Source organism: Lissotriton vulgaris, unplaced genomic scaffold (genome assembly GCF_964263255.1).
Source record: "Lissotriton vulgaris unplaced genomic scaffold, aLisVul1.2 SCAFFOLD_825, whole genome shotgun sequence".
Lineage (NCBI taxonomy): Eukaryota > Metazoa > Chordata > Amphibia > Caudata > Salamandridae > Lissotriton > Lissotriton vulgaris.
In genome coordinates, this window is record NW_028251728.1 from 703,290 (window position 1) to 723,149 (window position 19,860).

At 38.7% G+C, this 19,860-nt stretch overlaps 2 long non-coding RNA genes across 4 annotated transcripts; one reads left to right on the forward strand and one right to left on the reverse strand.

Moving 5' to 3' along the window:
- Positions 1-554: 554 nt before the first annotated feature.
- Positions 555-2,731, reverse strand: LOC147662788 (uncharacterized). Of its 3 annotated transcripts, none has more exons than XR_015305495.1 (5): positions 2,114-2,731; positions 1,922-1,979; positions 1,684-1,815; positions 1,462-1,552; positions 555-1,358 (listed from the first exon to the last, which is right to left on the reverse strand). It is a non-coding gene; the product is annotated as an uncharacterized LOC147662788 (long non-coding RNA). The 3 variants fall into 3 exon arrangements; XR_015305494.1 differs by having other exon boundaries at positions 555-768; positions 1,256-1,358; positions 1,922-2,731; XR_015305493.1 differs by having other exon boundaries at positions 1,922-2,731.
- A 4,887-nt stretch (positions 2,732-7,618) lies between these two features.
- LOC147662789 (uncharacterized) lies at positions 7,619-8,895 on the forward strand. The gene is made up of 3 exons (XR_015305496.1): positions 7,619-8,428; positions 8,535-8,666; positions 8,798-8,895. It is a non-coding gene; the product is annotated as an uncharacterized LOC147662789 (long non-coding RNA).
- Positions 8,896-19,860: the final 10,965 nt, after the last annotated feature.

Here is a 19,860-nt window from a genome sequence, read left to right on the forward strand (position 1 = left end):
AACTGTATCCTGATTCATTACCTAATTTGTTTTTACACAATTGAATAAATATGTTAAGTTTAGGATATAATACAGCAGTTTGATATTTTCAAAGGACTTTCCTAAGTCCAGCAAACAATTAGTGTTAATTACTGGATACCTTTGTTGGAATACCATTCTAGAAAATGTATAAATAAACAAATAGAAATAAATATATTTGGCTGCCCTGATAATATGACTTAGATAGAGTTCTTTTGAAATTGTTACCAATATATTCAGGCTAAAAATAATCTCCATTACAGCTTGGTGGTGGTTTTGTAGCTTTATTGCTCACATGAATTCTGAGGCTCAGTTATATGGGCAGTGTTCCATGATTTACAGCACTGCAGAAGAAACATTATTAGATGAGCTGCTCTTTTTTTGCAGTACAAGAGAAGCCAAACATTTTTTTTCTCACTAGGGCTAAAGATGGAGATGGCAACAGAACGTAATAAGTGGTCGAAATGAACTGAGCTAAAACATAGGTTGTTTGTAAAAAAGGGGTAGTTCAATTTTATTCATAAATTCTTTTAAAAAACACATTAAAATAATAATACATATTCACAAATTGTATGCGACATAATAAATCAACAATACACAGCAACACTTTAAGAGAGAAGGACAAATAATCCAACAAATGAAGGTTATATAAAATGAACACAGTTTTTAAGAGAGAAAGGTGTGGCTAAAATAATCTCTACGCGCGTTTCGGCGAACCAGCGCCTTCTTCTGGAGCAGCCACGATAGTATCTGAAATGGGAAAATTCCATAAAACAAAAAATATTATGTACAATAATGCATCAATTTATATTATGTTACACAGAGAAAATTAAAACAAACCAATGTTAGGCTAATAGTCTCAGACTTTCCATTCTATTGTGACCAAGCTTATTAATATTACAATAATACTTTGACGGATTTCTTTTCCTTGCCTTAATGATCATCAAGAAAAATAGAAAAATGGAGTGAATCCTTTTAACTCATATATTCTTATATGAGATAATGGCCAAAAAAGGGAGAAGGAGTGGATACCTTTATACTAAATAGATTATTCCCAAGTTTTGGTGGTGAGGAAGCAGGGTTCTTACATAGGATGGCAAATGCGAGGAATCAAATGATTGATATTAGTGATGGAAAATACGAAATATTCTAAATGGTGGCAATTCGCAGCGTGCTATCAACGCGGGACTTAAACAATGGTATACAATACATTCATATCATAGATAAGGTCACTTACTTAAAAAACACGGAGTATATTAATGCTATTTGATGTTCTCAATCTGGATTATCTGTATAATGACTTTCTTTTCTTTGGTTAGGTGACGAAGATATTCTAGACCCTAAAAAACATAGACATTTCATGAACATTGATTGTTGTTTTAGTGTAGTCTATGATTTTCTAACCAGCCCATAATTAATGAAAGGACCAAGCTAGTGTTTTACCTATTTTAGTTAAGGTTTGCAGATAGATATTCCATAGTCACACGATGTAATTTGTTTGTCTTGATTGTTGATTTTTGAATTTCTATATTTCCTAGAAGAAATTATGAGTTCTTTTAGTTTATTGAATCTTTTCTATTTTTGATATTTTATATTAACTAGACAGTTAGTGAGTATACATTAGTAGTTTTTTGAAAACATTTTCATTTTCGAGGATGAAGGTACCTTAAGTGAGGAGTGGGATTTCAGTTAGACCCGCCTGCCGGAGTTAAAATTTATGGCCACGATAATGAATATTTTTGTGGATCCCAAAAGATATAGTCCTCCTGATGTGGAGATAACAAATGGCGAGATTGCCTATAGAATGGATGGAAAGAATTCTGGCATCAATTTTTGGAGAATAGTCAATGCATGGCGACTTCATAGACTTACTGTCTCTTAAAGAAGAAGGACTGATAGTTACCTTTTTACTTGTGCTCAAGGAGCGATGGATTTCAAAGTGGTTTAAAATAACTCCCTGTCTGTAAAATGAACAAACAGGGGGGGGAAAGGAGAGAGAGAATTCTGTTACCCACTGTTTACTTTGGAGATTATCAGTTAACTAAACAAGTGATCAGAGTAAAATTACCGCATAGGGATTTTAGCGAACACTTACCCAATAGATATCAACAGGGCTCAGAGATTCCGGCGGCGGGACACGGGGGTTCTATGCTCCTTCCACGAAAGACGGCATTTTAAAGTGCCTTTACTTCCTGTATATATACCCTATTTGATTGGATGATTGAGTACACCTGACCTGGTGTTGACATAAAAAAAGGACCAAAAATTAAGAAGAAATGAAAAGAGGACCAGATTCTCTAGAGCAGGAATCAACAATGGCTCCCACGTAAAATGTCACTGGTGTGAACATGAAAGAAGGACCAAAAAATAGGAAGAAGTAAAAAAAGGACCAGATTCTCTAGAGAAAGAATCAGCAATGGCTCCCACGTAAAATATCACTGGATATACATCGGTGCTGATGTATAGCACAAGGATTAACCAGCTTAACCGAGTGGAAAGCAATTGGGGAGTGGAGCTATATTTTAACTTGGGACTAGAGTCAGATTTAGCTGATGTCAAATCCAAGCAAAAAGATTCTAAATATATAGCGCTTCAAGATTAGGTGCACAAAAATGACTCATTATAGATTTGGTGCTGGTTTTTTCAATATTTTTAGAGTAAAAAAGATTTCTATAGGAAAGTTATTTTTCCTGAAATTCGTAAAAACTGTACTTCCATTAAACAAAAAATAATGCGTGTGAATTTAACGAGGCTCCATGCCTTTTGTTATTTTAGAAAAGTCGAGCATTAATATTCCTTCGATCTAGTTGTTGCTTAATTACACCTGTACGACAAAGTGAGGTGCAGGGAAAGATTCCCCTAATCAGGAGCTTAAACTTTAGATAAAAAGGGAGCAGGGTGAACTACATCTTGGGAAAACACTGGGATTGACTTTTCTTATTGCTGAATGCCTATTATTAGGTAATTTAAATTTAATCATAAAGAGTGAGAAGCTGTTTTTGCTGCGGTAGGGAGAGTCAAAAGATGCTCTAGCAAATAGCGTGCTCCCATGGCAATTCGCTATTCATTCCTTCTCGAAAGGTGTTGAAGACAAATATCCAGAACACCTCTCTCTTTTTTCTGATGGCACAACCCCCATTGGAGTCTGCAGTATGAATTTTTTCTAGGACTCTCCATTTAAGGTCCTCTGCCTGATGTCCCTTTTCTAGGAAATGCTTCACCATTGGGGCAGCGAGTTTGTGGGTTCTTATCGCTGAACGATGTTCATTTAACCGTGTTTGTATAGTTCGAGATGTTTCTCCTATATACCCGAGGAGACACGGGCACTGTATAAAGTAGATCAGATTTGAAGATTTACAGTTCCACATTTCTTTTGCCACTGTTGTGTGGCCATTGTGTGTGAATTCTTTTCCTCTTATGATACTAGCACAAGAGGAACATGAGGAGCAGGGGAAAGTTCCTTTTATCGGATTGCCTGATACAATCGACCTCTGTGTTAAAAGATTTTTGTCCGATGTAGGTTGGAAACGTGAACGAACAATATGTTCTTTGATGTTTTTATTCCTTTTGTAGGCAAATAGTGGTTTAGCTAGTTTCAGTTCTGGAGTACAATTGCTATTTAAAATGTGCCAGTTTGAATTTATGACTTGTTTAATTTTTGTGTCAAGGGTGGAATGTTTAGTTACACAGACCACCTGGTTGGTGGTTTTAGCTGGCTTTTGTTGGAGCAAATAATTGCGATCATAATAGCGGGCACGCTTATAAGCGTGTCTCACTAGCCGGTGTGGGTAGCCTCTCTCGATGAATTTACTTCTCATCGCAATCGCCTGTTTATCAAAGTCTGCCAGGCTGGTGCAGTTGCGCCTAACCCGTAGAAACTGAGAGAATGGAATTGAATCTTTTTGTGATCTAGGGTGGAAACTACTGTAGTGCAGCAAGGTGTTTCTTGCTGTGGGTTTCGTATGTAGATCCATTTTTAAAAAACCATCATCATTTATAATTTCAATGTCTAAAAATTCCACCTTCTCATCACTGATATGCGACGTGAAGTGGAGATTAGGGTCTGCTTCGTTTATCCAATAGACGAACTCGTCTAGTGCCTCCCTCCCATTGGTCCAGACAAAAAAAATGTCATCTATGTATCTGGACCAATGGGAGACAGACTCGAAAAAGGGCGCCAATTCATTATAGATGTTTTTTGCTTCGAAGGCCGCCATATATATATTCGCAATCGAGGGCGCTACTGAAGCCCCCATACTTACACCCTTTATCTGGCGATAAGTATTCAAGCCAAATTCAAAAAAGTTGTCAGTTAAGACAATTTTTAGACATGCCAATAAAAATGATTTAGGGCAGGGTATGTTGTATGAGTCAATGAACCAAGATGTAGCTGTCATTGCTCCAAGGATGGGAATATTGCTATACAGGGACTCTACGTCCAATGTAACTAGAAGGTCTCTTCCAGAGGTAAAGGTTAAGCCTTCTGTCTTTTGAATCATGTCACCTGTGTCACGCACATATGACCTGATCTTAGATATAAATGGACGTAGGTGGTTATCTATATATTTGGAAAGGGGCTCAGTAGCTGTACCAATGGTTGACACTATGGGTCGATAAGGTGGATCTAAAGGGTTTTTGTGAATCTTAGGCAGCCCGTATATACAGGCTGTTTTTCCCAGATTGTGATTTAAGAATTCAAATTCTTTAAGATTGATGTGACCATCTTCTAAAGCTGTTTTGGTTAAAGATCTTATTTTTTTAGATAGATTCAGTGAAGAGTATGCTTGAGTAGGGATGTAAAAGGTCTTGTCGCTTAGCATTTTTAACATGTTTAGTTCGTATTGGGAAGTGTCAATAAGGACAATCCCACCTCCCTTGTCGCAACTCTTAATGGTAAGATCTTTGTTGGTGGAAATAGTTGATAGAGCTAGATGTTCTTCTTTGTCTATATTATAGATTGGTTTTGGAATGTATCTCAAGGCCTGGTCCAATTTCTTTAAAACGACCAGCTCAAAAGTGGCCACTTCTGGTCCTAGTTGTTCCAAAGAGGGACTAAAGGTCGAGGGAAGACATAAAGATTTGGCATTGGTTGTTTCTATATCAGTATCATCATTAGTTGAGAAAAATCTTTTCAAACGTATTTTCCGAAAAAAAGAAATTATATCGCAATATAGTTCAAAAAGGTTTGGAGTTGAATGGGGCACAAAAGAAAGACCTTTAGATAGCAATGCCAAATCTTTATGTCTTCCCTCGACCTTTAGTCCCTCTTTGGAACAACTAGGACCAGAAGTGGCCACTTTTGAGCTGGTCGTTTTAAAGAAATTGGACCAGGCCTTGAGATACATTCCAAAACCAATCTATAATATAGACAAAGAAGAACATCTAGCTCTATCAACTATTTCCACCAACAAAGATCTTACCATTAAGAGTTGCGACAAGGGAGGTGGGATTGTCCTTATTGACACTTCCCAATACGAACTAAACATGTTAAAAATGCTAAGCGACAAGACCTTTTACATCCCTACTCAAGCATACTCTTCACTGAATCTATCTAAAAAAATAAGATCTTTAACCAAAACAGCTTTAGAAGATGGTCACATCAATCTTAAAGAATTTGAATTCTTAAATCACAATCTGGGAAAAACAGCCTGTATATACGGGCTGCCTAAGATTCACAAAAACCCTTTAGATCCACCTTATCGACCCATAGTGTCAACCATTGGTACAGCTACTGAGCCCCTTTCCAAATATATAGATAACCACCTACGTCCATTTATATCTAAGATCAGGTCATATGTGCGTGACACAGGTGACATGATTCAAAAGACAGAAGGCTTAACCTTTACCTCTGGAAGAGACCTTCTAGTTACATTGGACGTAGAGTCCCTGTATAGCAATATTCCCATCCTTGGAGCAATGACAGCTACATCTTGGTTCATTGACTCATACAACATACCCTGCCCTAAATCATTTTTATTGGCATGTCTAAAAATTGTCTTAACTGACAACTTTTTTGAATTTGGCTTGAATACTTATCGCCAGATAAAGGGTGTAAGTATGGGGGCTTCAGTAGCGCCCTCGATTGCGAATATATATATGGCGGCCTTCGAAGCAAAAAACATCTATAATGAATTGGCGCCCTTTTTCGAGTCTGTCTCCCATTGGTCCAGATACATAGATGACATTTTTTTTGTCTGGACCAATGGGAGGGAGGCACTAGACGAGTTCGTCTATTGGATAAACGAAGCAGACCCTAATCTCCACTTCACGTCGCATATCAGTGATGAGAAGGTGGAATTTTTAGACATTGAAATTATAAATGATGATGGTTTTTTAAAAATGGATCTACATACGAAACCCACAGCAAGAAACACCTTGCTGCACTACAGTAGTTTCCACCCTAGATCACAAAAAGATTCAATTCCATTCTCTCAGTTTCTACGGGTTAGGCGCAACTGCACCAGCCTGGCAGACTTTGATAAACAGGCGATTGCGATGAGAAGTAAATTCATCGAGAGAGGCTACCCACACCGGCTAGTGAGACACGCTTATAAGCGTGCCCGCTATTATGATCGCAATTATTTGCTCCAACAAAAGCCAGCTAAAACCACCAACCAGGTGGTCTGTGTAACTAAACATTCCACCCTTGACACAAAAATTAAACAAGTCATAAATTCAAACTGGCACATTTTAAATAGCAATTGTACTCCAGAACTGAAACTAGCTAAACCACTATTTGCCTACAAAAGGAATAAAAACATCAAAGAACATATTGTTCGTTCACGTTTCCAACCTACATCGGACAAAAATCTTTTAACACAGAGGTCGATTGTATCAGGCAATCCGATAAAAGGAACTTTCCCCTGCTCCTCATGTTCCTCTTGTGCTAGTATCATAAGAGGAAAAGAATTCACACACAATGGCCACACAACAGTGGCAAAAGAAATGTGGAACTGTAAATCTTCAAATCTGATCTACTTTATACAGTGCCCGTGTCTCCTCGGGTATATAGGAGAAACATCTCGAACTATACAAACACGTTTAAATGAACATCGTTCAGCGATAAGAACCCACAAACTCGCTGCCCCAATGGTGAAGCATTTCCTAGAAAAGGGACATCAGGCAGAGGACCTTAAATGGAGAGTCCTAGAAAAAATTCATACTGCAGACTCCAATGGGGGTTGTGCCATCAGAAAAAAGAGAGAGGTGTTCTGGATATTTGTCTTCAACACCTTTCGAGAAGGAATGAATAGCGAATTGCCATGGGAGCACGCTATTTGCTAGAGCATCTTTTGACTCTCCCTACCGCAGCAAAAACAGCTTCTCACTCTTTATGATTAAATTTAAATTACCTAATAATAGGCATTCAGCAATAAGAAAAGTCAATCCCAGTGTTTTCCCAAGATGTAGTTCACCCTGCTCCCTTTTTATCTAAAGTTTAAGCTCCTGATTAGGGGAATCTTTCCCTGCACCTCACTTTGTCGTACAGGTGTAATTAAGCAACAACTAGATCGAAGGAATATTAATGCTCGACTTTTCTAAAATAACAAAAGGCATGGAGCCTCGTTAAATTCACACGCATTATTTTTTGTTTAATGGAAGTACAGTTTTTACGAATTTCAGGAAAAATAACTTTCCTATAGAAATCTTTTTTACTCTAAAAATATTGAAAAAACCAGCACCAAATCTATAATGAGTCATTTTTGTGCACCTAATCTTGAAGCGCTATATATTTAGAATCTTTTTGCTTGGATTTGACATCAGCTAAATCTGACTCTAGTCCCAAGTTAAAATATAGCTCCACTCCCCAATTGCTTTCCACTCGGTTAAGCTGGTTAATCCTTGTGCTATACATCAGCACCGATGTATATCCAGTGATATTTTACGTGGGAGCCATTGCTGATTCTTTCTCTAGAGAATCTGGTCCTTTTTTTACTTCTTCCTATTTTTTGGTCCTTCTTTCATGTTCACACCAGTGACATTTTACGTGGGAGCCATTGTTGATTCCTGCTCTAGAGAATCTGGTCCTCTTTTCATTTCTTCTTAATTTTTGGTCCTTTTTTTATGTCAACACCAGGTCAGGTGTACTCAATCATCCAATCAAATAGGGTATATATACAGGAAGTAAAGGCACTTTAAAATGCCGTCTTTCGTGGAAGGAGCATAGAACCCCCGTGTCCCGCCGCCGGAATCTCTGAGCCCTGTTGATATCTATTGGGTAAGTGTTCGCTAAAATCCCTATGCGGTAATTTTACTCTGATCACTTGTTTAGTTAACTGATAATCTCCAAAGTAAACAGTGGGTAACAGAATTCTCTCTCTCCTTTCCCCCCCCTGTTTGTTCATTTTACAGACAGGGAGTTATTTTAAACCACTTTGAAATCCATCGCTCCTTGAGCACAAGTAAAAAGGTAACTATCAGTCCTTCTTCTTTAAGAGACAGTAAGTCTATGAAGTCGCCATGCATTGACTATTCTCCAAAAATTGATGCCAGAATTCTTTCCATCCATTCTATAGGCAATCTCGCCATTTGTTATCTCCACATCAGGAGGACTATATCTTTTGGGATCCACAAAAATATTCATTATCGTGGCCATAAATTTTAACTCCGGCAGGCGGGTCTAACTGAAATCCCACTCCTCACTTAAGGTACCTTCATCCTCGAAAATGAAAATGTTTTCAAAAAACTACTAATGTATACTCACTAACTGTCTAGTTAATATAAAATATCAAAAATAGAAAAGATTCAATAAACTAAAAGAACTCATAATTTCTTCTAGGAAATATAGAAATTCAAAAATCAACAATCAAGACAAACAAATTACATCGTGTGACTATGGAATATCTATCTGCAAACCTTAACTAAAATAGGTAAAACACTAGCTTGGTCCTTTCATTAATTATGGGCTGGTTAGAAAATCATAGACTACACTAAAACAACAATCAATGTTCATGAAATGTCTATGTTTTTTAGGGTCTAGAATATCTTCGTCACCAAACCAAAGAAAAGAAAGTCATTATACAGATAATCCAGATTGAGAACATCAAATAGCATTAATATACTCCGTGTTTTTTAAGTAAGTGACCTTATCTATGATATGAATGTATTGTATACCATTGTTTAAGTCCCGCGTTGATAGCACGCTGCGAATTGCCACCATTTAGAATATTTCGTATTTTCCATCACTAATATCAATCATTTGATTCCTCGCATTTGCCATCCTATGTAAGAACCCTGCTTCCTCACCACCAAAACTTGGGAATAATCTATTTAGTATAAAGGTATCCACTCCTTCTCCCGTTTTTGGCCATTATCTCATATAAGAATATATGAGTTAAAAGGATTCACTCCATTTTTCTATTTTTCTTGATGATCATTAAGGCAAGGAAAAGAAATCCGTCAAAGTATTATTGTAATATTAATAAGCTTGGTCACAATAGAATGGAAAGTCTGAGACTATTAGCCTAACATTGGTTTGTTTTAATTTTCTCTGTGTAACATAATATAAATTGATGCATTATTGTACATAATATTTTTTGTTTTATGGAATTTTCCCATTTCAGATACTATCGTGGCTGCTCCAGAAGAAGGCGCTGGTTCGCCGAAACGCGCGTAGAGATTATTTTAGCCACACCTTTCTCTCTTAAAAACTGTGTTCATTTTATATAACCTTCATTTGTTGGATTATTTGTCCTTCTCTCTTAAAGTGTTGCTGTGTATTGTTGATTTATTATGTCGCATACAATTTGTGAATATGTATTATTATTTTAATGTGTTTTTTAAAAGAATTTATGAATAAAATTGAACTACCCCTTTTTTACAAACAACCTATGTTTTAGCTCAGTTCATTTCGACCACTTATTACGTTCTGTTGCCTAGATTGATACATATCAAATTATTTGCTTTTCCCTGGTCTAGGAACTTCATTTCCATGTACTCAGGGGGTCCTTGATAAATATTTACATAAAGATGGAGATGGGCCAGTCTGAACCAACAGATGTTGTCCTTCAATCCTTACCTATAAACCTGCAATCCCCACTCCAGCCTCCCGAGCCTCAGCCCTACATTCTGGTGAAGGCATAAGTGACCTTTTCAAACAAAAGGGAAGGCATATCTATCACAAAGACTGGGAATGCTTAAGAATCTATCCCTGACTCTACCCTTCCACACTGCTCTCACCAGCAGTTTTTCTCACATATGGCACTAGTACCTAAGGCATTTACAATTGAGTCCACAAATATATGGTCAATGTAAGTAAAAGAACGAAAGCAAGAGAATGAAGTGACCATATGCTTGGATGACCTAAAGAGGCTGTTGAGATGCTGTAATCACTGCAAAGCCATCAGGAGCCATGCCCTATTTGGGTTGGGGACTATAATTGCTGTAAAAGTCACAGACAGTAGTGAAGTGCTTGCTCTCTGTCAGGTGTGCACCTCACATTTCTTACTGCTTGGTGATCCAAGTAAATTCTTGTCAGGATATCAAATCATTTCTCGATCTGAAGGCATTTAATTACAGAAGTTGCAGATTTGTCCTTTAATAAGAATAACCACTGTTTTTTTTGTAATCATTGTGTATCCAAGACTGTAGATCTTTAGTGGAGCAACCCGGGCACCAAAAACATAGTATGTTCCAAGGATTTAGCAGCTTTGTCAGCTATGGGATCTGAAGTTTACGATCTTTCCTCTCCAAAATGAGACAGTTTATTTGCACTCTCCAATCAATCCTGAAACATAACATACTTTTCTAATGGCCATAACGTTTCAATCGGCAGTACTCTAACCAAAGATGGGACTCCCATCTCCACAAACACCTCAACTGTTGGGTTCTACAATTGGGTAAATCTCCCAATCCAGTTTATGACTCTATACTGGATCAGAACACTAAAATAAGTCCTCGAAGTTGAAAAAAGGGAGAAAATGAAAAAACAGAAGGAAATATGTAAAGGAAGAGAAAGAGAAAATGTAGATAGTCAAAAACTAAAAAAGAGATGAAGAAAGGCAATAATAAAAACAATCTGCTATTTCTACTACAAAGCACCCTCACATCAGCACCACTTGCAAAGTTGTATTACTCAGAGCATTTTTCTGGGAGGACAATATAAACCAATGAAACATCCTTAACCCATGATATGCTCAAACCAAGTATAAAATGTGTCTCAAACTGACCATAAATTGCAGGAAGTAAACCTTTTGCACAAAAATATCTCTTCATAAGAGGCCTAAAAGTACAGTGAAAATGAGCTACAAAAGAACAGCAAGAAGGGGTGATAACAGCAGGCCACAAATTCTCACTGGAACACTAGCTAACAAAATCATATGATGTCAGTGAGTTTATTGTCCCATAGTGAGTGTTATACATTTGGGGTTTAAATCATTATTCAGGAAAGATGTTAGTTTAATTTTTGGTTTAATTACCTACCTAGGACAGAGTAAAGAGAAAAGAGACAAGAATTGGCACATAATAAGCACATTTCAAGGCAGAGAGCAGGAAATGGTAGAATAATAGCAGAGGGGTATCATATGCATTCGAAACCATGAATGCTCAAGGCGTACAACCTTATCTCTTGTGTCATTTTCAGTCTGGAAAGAGAATGACAATCTCAGGTGAAGATGGTAGACTCCACAGCATCCATGAATCAAATATCTATAATCCTAGAATATCTGTGCATGAACACCTGGCCTAGCAGTTAGCCTGATGACATTTACTCACAGCACTGAAGGTTAAAATGAACATCATGCATCACCATGTTAGATCAACCAAATGCTGATGTGTCAATGCAGGCTGTGGTGGTAACCAAAAAACCTACAGAAGAACAATAAACAAACACATTAGGGTTATTTAATAAGAGAACAAAGGGGAAAAGGCAGAACCAGCTGTCAGGACTGGTACTTTAAAACACACACACAGGAGCAGACTGACGCCTAGTCCCAACTCCCCACTCAAGACTCAACTGCAAGGAACTAGATTCTCCGTTGCAGGTAAGTACCAAGAGGGGAAAGGGGAATGGGATAAAAGAAGAGACTGCCCTGAAGTCTTCTTGGTTCACTGTCTCTCTCGTCTTGATCTTCTTCTTAAGAGCTGTAATAAATGTACATCGGTTACCTTATACTTTTATTCTTACAGCACTATAACTTACAACTGTATTATCTCTTACCAGGAACCTTCTTAGGGCTTGCCTCTCTTCTGTTATGTTGATTGATGTTTTTTCTGTTATCATCTAGGTTAGCTAGAAATTCAATTCTATATATCTTGAAGAGGAAAATGACTTTCTCTTTTTCTACAATGTTCTTACATTATCGTGTATGTAATTTTTTCCTTACTTACTTTTTAGATCTCTAGCTTCCTCTTTTGAATATCTCCTTTGGTATTTTCAATGTAGTGTTGTTATAACTAGTTGTTCTTGTTGGCAACAATAACTCGGGGGCCATCTTATCAGCTATAACTTGAGTGACAACGATATTTCTATCTGCAACCAAAACAACTAAATACTAGTCTCACAACTGGCCTATGAACTAAGAAGGTTTGCTAACTCAGCCGAGTTAAGCTTTTATCAAATATCAAATTACGTAATCTCTAGATTCAAAGCATTGGTTAAATTCACCTTTGGTCAACTGCAGATAACGGAAAACTCTCGCCTTCTGCGGAAAACTGTAATGCTAATCTTCACACATGCGCATTCAATTATCAACGCCTACGTTTTTATTCAAACTGCGCATACTCATTCGTGACGCTTTTCCTTGGGACCTGCGCACTAACAAAACGTCCCAGGTTAAATGCGCTAAGAACCAAACACTAACCTGCGGAACACTTCCCTAAATCGAACCCAACGTTGAAGTCACAGTTTTTTATTTATTTATGCATTTTTATATAGCGCGGACTTTACCCGAAGGCGTCAGAGCGCTTCACATTAGGAACAGAAATGAAACATAATGAGAAACATTACAAAAGAGCAGATTACAAAAGCTTTGTTTTGCATTGTCCAACGGAACCCTAGCTGACTAAACACGACGTTTTAGAAGTAGGTCTTTGTGGAATCTTCTTGGTGAAGTGCTCAGAGAAATGTTAACGCGCACACTTTACCTGTGTTCAGGGAATGAGGCTAAAAACTTGACAGCTAAACGGCGGGTGTGCTGGCGGCCATCTTAGATGTCCAATTCCGCCAGCACACTCGCCAGCTCCAGGCACGATGGGCCCTGGGATAGTAAAACAGTGAAGCAGTGGTTGACAGCAGAGCTACAACAGGGCTGTGGGGAGGAAACCTCCTGTGAGCCCTGACAGTACCCCCTTCCAACGGGGTTTCCTCCAAACGAGGTTTCTCAGGAAATTTAGCATGGAAGGCCTTAATCAACCGAGGAGCATGTACATCAGAACTGCATTCCCAGGAACGTTCCTCAGGACCATACCCCTTACAGTCAATAAGGTAGAAAAGAGTAGTGCCAACTTTCTTAGAATCTAAAATGTTTTGGACCTCGTATTCAACTTCACCAAAGGTGGAGGTGGATGTGTTTCCCTCAGGGTAGGATGAACCTTCTTAAGCAGAGAAATGTAGAAAACTGAGTGAAATCTACTACTGGGTGAGTAGTTTGAAGGGTTAACCGAAAGGTTACCGGTTTAATGATTTCTGCCATTGGATAAGGGCCAATGAAACGTGGTTGAAATTTACAAGTACCTTTCAATCTCAGATGCTTAGTACAAAGCCAGACCTTGTCACCAATCTGGAGATCAGATGGGGGTTTACGTTTTGAATCAGCAAAATGTTTGTATTGTTTTTTAACTGAAATCAAACTTTGTGTGGCAGTGTGGTGAATTCTAGTTAGATGGGATGCAAGGTCTTGGACTGCTGGAACATTTGCATTGTCAAACGCTACCTGTGAGTTTGGATGTCTACTTGTATTCATAAAGAAAGGTGAATAACCAGTGGATACAGATAATCAGGCCAGTCACCTTCCTCATCTAACAGATAGAGTTGAAGATATTTTTCTAACTCCTGATTAGTTTTTTCGTTTTGACCATCAGTCTCAGGATGGAAACTAGTAGAGCAACGATGATCAACACCTAGACCTTTTGTGTAGGCCTTCCAAAAGTGGGATAAGAACTGTGAACCTCTGTCTGTAATCAAGACCTTAGGAACACCATGTAAGCGAATGACATTTTGGTTAAAGGGTTGTGAAAGTTATTTAGCTGTAGGCGTGCCTTTATGTTGGTATGAAGTGCGCCATCTTACTCAAGGTATCTACACAGACTAAAATAGTGTCAAAACCTTGTGAGGAAGGCAGATCCACTATGAGATCTAGTGACGCCGTGTGCCAAGGGTGTGGTGGTGTCGTAAGGGTCGCAAGAAACCCTTGGGGACTTGTTTCTCTGATTTCCCCATGCACAGATTCCGCATCCCAAAACATACTGTCGGATATCCCGACTCACCAAAAGCAACGCTTAACTAGTTCTTCAGTTTTTTGGATACATTTATGTCCGGCCATTGTATGAGCATGACATTCTTTCATTGCTTGTTCCTGAAGATTCTTGGTGGGCAAGAACAAGGCGGATCCGTGATACGGTAGATCATTATGGAGTGTACGTTGTGAATCTTCAGCAATACAGACTCCAATTTCCTCAATAGACATTGCTTGTCATACTTGATCTTCAAAAGAGATTTGGGTTATGGCTCCAACTATTTTGTCATCAGGAATTATTAGTTGAGCTATGTTGATGGACTTTTTATCATCCAAATCCAATCGAGAAAGAGAATCCGCCTTTCCGTTCTTAGCTCCTGGACAAAAAGTTATGACAAAATCAAAGTCAGCAAAATAGAGTGACCAGCGTAACTGTCGTGGGGTGAGTGTATGAGCTGAACGTAAAAACTTTAAATTCGATGGTCAGTGTAAACAGTTACTGTGTGTTTGGCACCAATAAGATAATGCCTCCTATCCTTAAAGGCATCTTTTATAGCGAAAAGCTCCTTCTCTGTGATGGTATAGTTGCATTCAGCTGGATTTAGCTTGCGTGATCGAAAGGCAACTGGGTGCAGTTGACCAGTATCTCTGTGTCGTTGGGAGAGGATACCTCCAATAGCTGAATCTGATGCATACGTTTCTACGTAAAATGGTTCATTTGGATCTGCATGAAGCAATACTGGGGCTGATGTGAAGCTTTTCTTTAATTGATTAAAGGCCATCTCAGCTTCCTCAGACCATGCAAAAGGCACTCCCTTTTTTAGCAAACGTGTCAAGGGAAGGATCTTTTGAGAAAAGTCGTGGATAATTCGTCGATAGAAGTTGGAAAACCCGATGAAACTTTGTACTTCCTTCACACTAGTGGGTGATTTCCAATCCATCACTGCTTGTACCTGTGTTTGATCCATCGTAATGCCTGCTGGAGACAAAACAAATCCAAGAAATTCCACTGTATCAGTGTTAAACAGACATTTCTCTAAATTAGCGTAGAGAGAATTCTCCCTCAAATGCTGCAACACAGCTCGAACTTGTGTTAGATGTTCTTCCTCAGTGTTGGAGTAGATTAAGATGTCATCAATGTATACTATAACACACTGATCGATAAAATCACTCAACACGTTGTTGATAAAGTATTGAAATGCTGCACGTGCGGTGCAGGTGCGTTGCAAAGACCATATGGCATTACGAGGCACTCATAGAGACCATACCTGGTCCTGAACTCAGTCTTCCACTCGTCTCCTTCTCAAAGACGAACCAAATGGTAAGACCCTCATAGATCTAATCGCGTGTAAATCTTGGCTTCTTTGACTTGGTCAAGGAGTACCAAAATGAGGGGCAGAGGATATCGATATTTTACTGTTATTCTGTTGATTCCTCTGTAATCAATGCAAGTTCTGAGACCCCCCCTTCTTTGTAACAAAGAAGAGCGGAGATGACACCAGTGATTGTGATGGTCTAAAGAAGCCATTTTTAAGGTTCTTCTTCAGATTTTCCTTTAGGTGGAGATTTTCTTTTTCAGTTAGAGCGTACACCCTACTGCAGGGTAAATTCGCTCCAGGCTCCAATTCAATTTTGCAGTCGTAAGATCTATGGGGCGGTAATTGTTCTGCAAAATCGTTTAATTCCTCTGGCAGTTCATTTGTCTGAATTAAACATACAGACATTCCGTTGTTACATAGGCAAGATACTACACTGGGTTCAGTCTGTAGTTCTCTTTCCTTAAAGCAGTGTTTGATACAATATTCCGAATTCAATTGAATCGTCCTGGCTGCCCAGTCAATATGAGGATTATGTTCCGTTAGCCAGGGTAAGGCAAGGATTAACTGAAATTGTGGAGCATCTATGAGGTTAAATTGGAGAAGTTCTTGATGCCCTTCCGCAGTGATTAACTGCACTGGTTCAGTGTGATTGGTGTTGGGACCAGAAGTCCATTCAGTTCCATCCACTGCTCTCACTCTTTCGCTTCTTTCCTTCTTAAACAATAGCAATCCAATATACTGATCGAATTTCTGGTCGCAAAAGTTTCCCATGGCACCTGAATCCACCATAATCATAACTTCGGTCAATTTGACATTCCGGCATTTCAAGGTCTCTGATAACGTTACATGCAGTGAAGATACTTGCAATGTATTAGCCAATTGATGGTTTGTTGGAGTTGTGTTTTCTGTTGCATCCACCAGCCCAACTCCATTCACTGGTGGTGCTGCGAGTTTTCCTTCTCTCTGCTAGGGGTTTTTGGTCTCTTTTCACAATATTTTACATAATGTCCACTTCCTCCACAATACATACAAAGTTTGTTCTGTCGTCTTTTCTCTTTCTCTTCTTTGGACAAAGGGCCACGTATTGCTCCAATTTGCATAGGTTCTCCACTTGACGCTCCCTCTGAAGTTCGCGAAGAATCTGTTCTTATTCGATCAAACCGAGGAACACTTCGTTTGAATTCTCTTCTTTATTCTCCTTTGCGTTCAGTTTTTCGGAAACTTATCTCTAACACCAAATCCACCAACTCAGATATTTCTGTAGGTCTATTGGGAATCTGTGATAGCGCATCCTTTAGTTCTTCTCTTAATCCTCGATAGAAAACAGCTGCTCTCTTGTTCTCTGGCCAGTTCGTCTCAAGATAGGTAACCAACTCTCGATTTCCCTGATTTAATTCTAACAGTTCATTATCTGTAGCCTGTGAAGCTTTTCTCCTATCGAATATTCGAAGGAACTCTTTCTTAAAATCTTCAAGATTGTATAATATTGGATCATCCGTGGTGACTAAGGGCACCACCACCTCTAAGGGTTACCTCCCAGTCAAACTTCACGCTACTTGGCGACCTTAATATACATTTTGACAATACTATGGACAACCTCACCGTAGAGATGACTGCGAGCCTAGCCGCAGTCCAGCTGGAACAACTTGTCCCATCTCCTACTCATGTCAAAGGCCACCTTCTAGATCCTGTATTCAGCAACTGCGCGCACCATCTTAGATGTCCAATTCCGCCAGCACACTCGCCAACTCCAGACACGATGGGCCCTGGGATAGTAAAACCGTGAAGCAGTGGTTGACAGCAGAACCACAACATGGCTGCGGGGAGGAAACCTCCTGTGAGCCCTGACACCAGCAGAACAAAAAGAATGACATTTTTTTTAAAACAAAGACAAAGAAAAAGATAAAGAGTGAAAGTATGAAATATGCTGGAATGAGAAATTAATTTGTGGTTTAAACAGTAAGAGTAGATGATATGTGAAAAAGGAGGAAGACATTCATCAGCTGAACTGTAACAATATATGAAGTAGGATTTGATGCAAAATTACAAGTAAAGAATCAATATGCTGTCTGAAATAATATTACTTATCAATCAATTATCCTTTCATATTATACAATAACTATGGGTGCAGACTAGAGAAAGCATTTTCCCAAGATACAGAGCAACATGCCAATGCACCATGATAAGCACGCACAGCTCACAGGCACTCAAGTTACTTAAATATCGTGTGACTAAAGTCAGACATATACATGCAGGATGTTATCAATGGCAGGCAATACCACAGCATTCCTTTCACTCAACTCACATAGGAATCAACAACATATAATAAATAGCACATTGGACCTGTATGTCAATTTAACTCTCACCCCTAATTTACCCGTTTAACTATGACTCCAAAATGCAGAATGTGTGTTACTCACAGAGATGGGAATAACTGTGCACTTAACTACAACATCCTAGCAAGACAAGATGATGGTGAGTAACATCAGGAAGAATTTCACAGGTACAGCACAATAAAACCCCACACTGTAGTCATAAAGTCATGAAATTTCCACATGAAATATATAAGAATAGCCATATATGTCAGTAGACAGACTATTTAGAGCCTCAGCACCTTTGGCACCATCCCAATACACGAGCACCAATATCGTCAGGTGTAGCAACATACCAAAAGCACATTGTAAAAGCTAACCCAGATGCTTCTTATAAACCCTACCTCAGTCTAAGTCACCAAAGGCAGGTTGCACACATAGCAATGTTAAGGAGGAAAAGTTCACAACACAATCATCACCTGTGAAGCCAGTAGCCTCTTGCAACAACTCCACCAGGTGCTCCAATCCTTAAAAAATTAACTGTCATGATAGAAGTACATCAGAAGGTTTTGAGGTGAGAAGATGGACGCACCAGAGAGTTTACTGCTCAGCATCCATGATTCCATATGCTAACAATCCCTGATGTTTAGGTTTTTTGAGTGACTTGCACAGGAGATAGGTGCATGAACAAACTGTGAAAACGTTCAAAACCAGATACATATTGCTGGGAAAGCTGCTTACCACATACTGTCAGAATGCCCTAACCTTGTACTCTGGATCCATTAAGCTCGAATAACTCTTTCATCTCTCACAGCCACCACCCATGACCACATTCAATGTGAATGTGAGGGCCAATAGTAGAAAAGGAGATAGAGGAATACGCTAAAAGAGAAAAACGAAACTCCTGGCACTTGTAACTTGCAGATCAAAGTGGGTATCTGAAGACAAGTACTTTTTTTAGTAATCTTCCATGAAAGGTCTACATCTTTATGTAACAGTGAAAAGGATATATCTTAACTGTATTGTTAAATCCAAGAATCCAATTTTTATGAAGTCTTTATTGTAGAAGCAGCACAGCAATAGGTCCTGTCAGTAGAACAGCTCCAGATCTAACTGCAGTGCACCCTGGGATTCCAAGATCAATATTCACTTGGAATCCAAAATGCACCACAAAAGACAATGGGGCATGTGCCTAGAATTAATGCTATTAATGTTAATACAGTGGAATGTAACACATATCCCATGTTACAAAATGAAACTAAAGAAACTAAAACAGGGGAACACAAAAACGATCCACATAAAACATAATAGAGACTAAGAACATTAGGGAAACCTACCAATATACAAATTATGCAAACATTATTGGCATTGCTATACTCATATGACAATCTCACACCCATATTTACTAGTAAGCAATTATGCCTCCCTTCCACATTCTCACTTTTATCCTCATGTCCACCGCCCCAAACCTCCATCTGTGTACTTATTACTTAGCCACCCTCTTCACATTTCACGCTCTACATCCTGGGTAACCACACAGTTAGAAAATATCTTTAAAACCTTCATAGCCCTGCCTAACTTAACTCTTTATTCATCATTTTAGGTTTAAGAATCCTCAACCAATTGGCAGGTTTGATATTGTGAGACTTCACTTTCCATTTGGCATCATTCCATTCCTTGGACTTGTCTTGTTTCCAGCTCACCCTTTCAGCAAAATCAGTTATTTTACACCCTTCTTCCTTACCTTTCCACTTCTCTTTAAACCACTACGGACATACGATAGAAGCTGGATCTCTGCCCTTTAGCAACTTGAAAGGA